Here is a 6059-nt window from a genome sequence, read left to right on the forward strand (position 1 = left end):
ACTTCAGCCTCATCAACGGACAAATAAAAGGAAATGAGTTTAAATTCAGGCCAAAGGATTTAGATGATGTTCTGGCATCCTCAGGTCATTCTCATGACCATTCATTCACCTTCCCTCCCTGTAACTCATGTTTTGTTTTTTTTTTTCACTTGCCAATTCACTTTCTCCCATCTTCTTAGCTATTCACTCATTCTCTTACTTAGCCAGCCTCCCTTCCTTCCCCCTTGTGACTGTGTTACTATAGCAACCAGCCACCTGCCTCCAGGGGACCAACGACCCAACATCTCAGAGCATAGAACAAGTATCATATGGCAAGTAAAATAAATATAAAGCCCAGTTGAAGGAACCAGCTATTAAAATCATAGCATTACGTAAAACCGGATCCAACTGTGGTCAGAGACCGATAAAATAAAACAGTCAGGACAAGTAGTACGAGTACAAAAAGATGAATCATATATAAGGACAGTAAGTGACAGTCAGCCCAAGGTCAGACAGTTAACCAGTTAATATTGAAGATAACAGTGGCAAAGTTTTATGAAATACCCTGGAAAAGTTTATTTTTTTTATTTCCTTAAAATGATTCTGAATACAGCCTGAAATTCCTGTGCTCTGAATTTGGAGTCAGAAAACCTGGGTTCATGTCTATATATCTTTGGAGAAGTATATTCATCTCTCTGGACCTCAGTTTCCTTATCTATAAAGTGAGAAAATTGGACCAGATGCTTTCTAAAATCTCTTCTAGTTCTGAATCCTACTACCTTAAATAAAACCAAAACCCCAATCACTTATCAACACGAGGATTGATTTTGCAAATTTTGGAAGTGATAGAAAAAGTTCTTGTTTTGTCTTTTAACAGATTTAAGAATATAGTAGGCATGTAGATGAGATTGTTATAAAAGGAACAATATTGGCTATTTTGACAAGGGCTGCACAAGGAACTAAGTTAAGACATTGTAGCAGAGCTTCCCTTGGGAAACAGCCGATTGCCTGTCTCTGAAAGTATCCAATCAGAGGCTGGGTGATGACCTGGCAGGGATGTGGTCAATAAAATCCCTATTACTAGGCAAGACTGAAGACTGGATGACCTCTGTTGTGCTTGGTAAAAAGATGGCTAGATTTGGAGCCAGAACATTAGTGTTTTAATGCCTCTTAAAACCTGTGTGAGCTTAGCTGAAGTCATTTTACCTCAATGGGGCTCAATTTCCTCATCTATAAAATGGGAGGAGGGGTTATGCTTAATGTTCTCTCAAGTGTCTTCCTGAACCAATATTCTGTGATCTCTGGCACATATGTTACTGCTCAGTTGACAATCTGTCCTGTCTTTCTTCCAACAGCTTGAGATGGAAATTGAAATTTCACGTCTCAGCAAGTTGGATTGCTGTGATCTGAAAGTCATCTAACAACAACAATAACAAAACCTAACATTTGTTAAGCACCTACTACATGTCCCCTATGTGTTTATTAAGCACCTACTATGTGCTGAGTAAAGCTACAAAGAGGCAAAAAATAGTCCCTGCTCTCAAGGAGCTTGAAGTTTAATGGGAGCAATGACATGGGGACAATTGTATGCAAATGTGATTTAAATAGTATAAAATGGAGAAAATCTCTGAGGGAAGGCACTAAGATTAAAGAAGATTGGAAAGGGTCTCTTGCAGAAGATGAGACTTCATCAGAAATTTGAAGGAAGCCAGGGAAACCAGGAGATCATGATGAGAAGACAGAGCATTCCAGGCATGGGGGGAGGGGAAAGGCAGTGAAAATGCAAGGATTTGGGAGATTGGAGTGTCTTTTGTAGGAAAGAGTAAGAAGGTCGGTGTCCCTAGATCTTGGAGTACATGGAGGGGGGAAGGAAAAAGAAGACTGGAAGGGTAGGAAGGGGTCGGGTTATGAAAGGCTTTAAAAGTTGAATGGGCTTCTACTTCTAGTGAACACCAAATGGCAGTAAACGCTGGTGCTGCAGGAGGGGAGGGAGGCCCCGGGGGCCCCCGAGTCAGAGGCCGAGGTGGCTTCCTTGGTGGCTTCGGCAGTGGGGGCTGAGGTCGAGGCCAGGGCTGTGGTCGAGGCTGTGGCTGTGGCCTCGGGGCCTGGGGAGAAAAGGCCATAGACAAGGAGTGGGTTCCTGTCACTAAGGTGGACCGGCTAGTCAAGGACATGAAGATCAAGTCTTTGGATGAGATCTATCTTTTCTCCCTTCCTATCAAGGAGTCTGAGATCATAGATTTCTTCCTGGGATCTTCATTGAAAGATGAAGTTCTGAAGATCATGACTGTTCAGAAACAAACTAGAGGTGGACAACGTACCAGGTTCAAGGCTTTTGTGGCCATCGGTGACTACAATGGCCACGTTGGCCTGGGTGTCAAGTGCTCCAAGGAGGTGGCCACAGCTATTTGTGGTGCTATCATTCTGGTCAAGCTGTCCATCATTCCTGTGAGACATGGCTACTGGGGGAACAAGATTGGCAAGCTTTACACAGTGCCCTGCGAGGTCACTGGGAGATGTAGATCGGTTCTGGTACACCTGATCCCCGCCCCTAGAGGTACTGGCATCGTACTGGCATCATTTCAGCTCCTGTGCCTAAGAAGCTCCTGATGATGGCTGGAATTGATGATTACTATACAACTGCAAGGGGCCGTACTGCTACTCTGGGCAACTTTGCTAAAGCTACCTTTGATGCCATCCCCAAAACGTACAGCTATCTAACCCCAGACCTGTGGAAGGAGACTGTGTTCACTAAGTCTCCCTATCAGGAATTCACCTATCATCTTGTGAAGACTCACACTCGAGTGTCTGTCCAGAGGACCCAGGCAGCTGCTGTGGCAACCACATAGATGATGTTTTTTATAAACAAATAAATTGAACTATGCCTGCTTAAAAAAAAAAAAAGTTGAATGGGCTTTTATATTTGATCCTGAATCCCCATTACTGGAGTTTACTAAATGGGTGGGTGGGGGAGACATGGTCAGATCTCTCTTTGAGGAAGACTACTTCGACAGCTAAATGGAGGATGAACTGGAGAAGGGGGGCATTTTTTTTTTTTTGCTTTTTGGTGAAGCAATCAGGGTTAAGTGACTTGTGCAAGGTCACACAGCTAATAAGCATCAAGTGTCTGAGGCCAAATTTGAACTCAGGTCCTCCTGACTACAAGGCCAGAGTTCTATCCACTGCACCACCTAGCTGCCCCAAATGGGGAGGACATTTTGAAGCTGGGAAATCAACCAACAGGCTTTTGCAATAGTCTAGGAGTGAAGTGATGAGACCTGCACCAAACTGGTTCCCCTGTTAAAGGAGGTAGGGTTGTATATGAGAGATGTTATGAAGATAGAAACAGCACTTAGCAATTGATAAGATATTAGGGGGAGAACGGGAGAAGCTGAGGATGACACCTGGATTGGGAGCTTGGGTGAATGGGAGGATGGTGGTATCTTCCACACTAATAAGGATGTAAGGAAGAAAAAAGGGTTTTAGGGACAACATGGGCTCAATTTTGAACATAATGAGTTTAGTGTCTATAGGACATCTAGTTTGAGTTATCTAGTAGGCAATTGGAGAGAGTTTAGGAACAAAAACATCTATATTGAGACAATAATTGAATGCATTGGAGGTGATAAAAAGAAATGGTGTAGAGGGAGAAGGGAAGAAGGCCTAGGACAAAGCCTTGGGTTAGTCCATAATTAGTCAATGGGCCCTGGATGAAGATTCAGCAAAGAAGAAATGATGATACAGATTAGGAGAATCAGGATAGAGTATTTTAACAAAAACCAAGAAAGAAAAGAGTGTAAAAGACAGCAGGATGCTTGACAGTGTCAAAGGCTACAGAGAGGTCAAGGAGGATGAAAAGTGGGAAGGCTATTAGGAGTTTGTTGGTAATTTTGGCAAGAGCAGTTTCAGTAGAATGATGATGTTGGAATCCAGATTATAGAGTTAAGAAGAGGGTGAGAAGAAAGGAAATGGAGACACTGATCATAAATGGCCTTCTCAAGGAGGTTAGCCAAGAAAGGGGGAGATATAAAATAGTAGCTAGTAGGGATGAATGGATCAAGGGAAGGATTTTTAAAATGGGGGAGATCTGGATGGATTTGTAGGCAGTCAATAGACAAGGAGAGATAGAAGAGAAGTGAGAGAGTGGGGATAATAGAGTCGGGGAAATCTTATGGAGAAAACAGGATAGAATGACACTTGGACGACAAAGAGGTTGGCTTAGCCAGGAGAAGGGCCATCTCTTCTTGTGAAGACAGGGGTGAGGGATGGAAAGGCATCTCTCTGAGTGATGTGAAATAAGGAAAAGGAATTAATGAATAGAGGAAGCTTTTGGTGAATGGTCTCAACTTTTTTTTAGTGGCAAATGAAACAATGTTCTCAGCTGAGACAGTGGATGGAGAGGAACCCATAAGAGCTTTGAGGAAGGATGAAAAGGTTTGGAGAAACCACTATAGTGAGTGGGATAGTGAATCCATGTAGCTAGATCTCCAACAGGTCATTGACAGTTGAGGTCCTTTTCAATACTCAAGCTCTATGTGTCTGAGTCTATAAAGCACAAATTGTCCTGGTCCTTGGAATTTTAACCATATCCTGTGTTCTTTTCCTTGGATCGTTTTATGGTTTTACAGTTACCCTTTTATTGCTTGTACTGAATGTTGCTCAATTCCACACCCTCACCCCCACCTCTGCTCTATGTATATATCCTGGCTCCACATTGTACTATTTATTGTATGTCTCAACCTCTTCTCTTGTCCCCATGTATCTTTCTGCCTGCTGCCCTTGGTGAGGCAGTTAGACAGATTCAGCCACATTCCACATCAACTATAAAGCAGTAATAACCAAACTGTAAAAGATAATTTTAAGAGAACCCAAGTGCCTAAAGCCCAGCTACACAATCTGACTAGAAAGACCTCAGTTAAATTCAGCTGATCTCTGAACCCAGGATTTACAAAAGCCAAAGGATAGTTTTGTTGTTATTCAGTTGTGTCCAACTCCCTGTGATCACATTTCTTGGCAAAGATACTGGAGTAGCTTTCAATTTCCTCCTCCAGCTCATTTTACAGATGAGGAAACTTAGGCAAACAAGGTTAAGTGACTTGCCCAGGGTCACACAGCTAGTAAGTGTTGGGAGCCAAGTTTGAGCTCATGAAGATGAGTCTTCCTGCTTCCAAGCCTAGTGCTCTATCCTCTGTGTCACTTAGTTGCCCCTCCAAAGGATAGTACCCGGCTGAAAAACTCTTGGCAGTCTCCACAGGCAGGTCTGAGAACTACTAACAGGGCACAGAGATGTCTCCTTTTATATAATATATTCCTGAAAAGTTGTGTGTACTCCAATTTGCAAAAATTGAGTTAAAAAATATTCTAAGAGAACTTATTGGTTCAAAGAAAGCCTGGAATGAATAATCTTGTAATTAAAAAAAAACCCCAAACTCCTTAATTCTTTAGTTTCATTCAGGTGGATTGAAAGCTCAATCTGAAGCAATAGGGTGATTTAGTAGCAGCTATCAGAGGTAACACAACCATAGGCTGCTTTAAGAGAAACACAGATTCGGAAATAGGGACGTGGTAGTGTTTTCATATTCTGCCCTGGTCAGACCACATCTGGAGTGTCGTGTCCCCTTCTGGACCCACTAGTTTAGGAAGGACGTTAATAAGCTGGGGAGCACTTAGACTATAATTGAGTTGGGAAAGGGCTGTGTTTATCATGCATATCCATAATGATTCATTGAAGGAACTGGGAATGGTTACATAGAATAAGAGAAGACAATGGAGAAGGGGAGATGAGAGCTATCCTCAAATACCTTATCTCACCTTGTAATTATTGCCGCTGCATAATTGTAGCCACGGCAATCCTCGTACCCTGTTTGTTCAGTCAAAAAAATTGGTTTGTAACCTTTCATCACGGATTGTGGCGTGGTATAATTCTGTACATCATGCTGCTTAAAAGGTAAACAAAGCGGTGTTGTATTCACCAGTGGCATATGGATATGCATTTATTTATCTCTTATGCATTGCAAACCTGGAGCCTAGAATTCTCAGCACTCTGGCATGGTCAATATTCAATTTTTATGTATATTCAT

The 6059-nt window shown here is 42.3% G+C and overlaps 1 pseudogene; it reads left to right on the forward strand.

Annotated features, from left to right (window-relative positions):
- The first annotated feature begins 1935 nt into the window (after positions 1–1935).
- Positions 1936–2861, forward strand: LOC114046371 (annotated as a pseudogene).
- Positions 2862–6059: the final 3198 nt, after the last annotated feature.

The sequence above is a fragment of the Vombatus ursinus genome, unplaced genomic scaffold (genome assembly GCF_900497805.2).
Source record: "Vombatus ursinus unplaced genomic scaffold, bare-nosed wombat genome assembly UNPS02014782.1, whole genome shotgun sequence".
Taxonomy (NCBI): Eukaryota; Metazoa; Chordata; class Mammalia; order Diprotodontia; family Vombatidae; genus Vombatus; species Vombatus ursinus.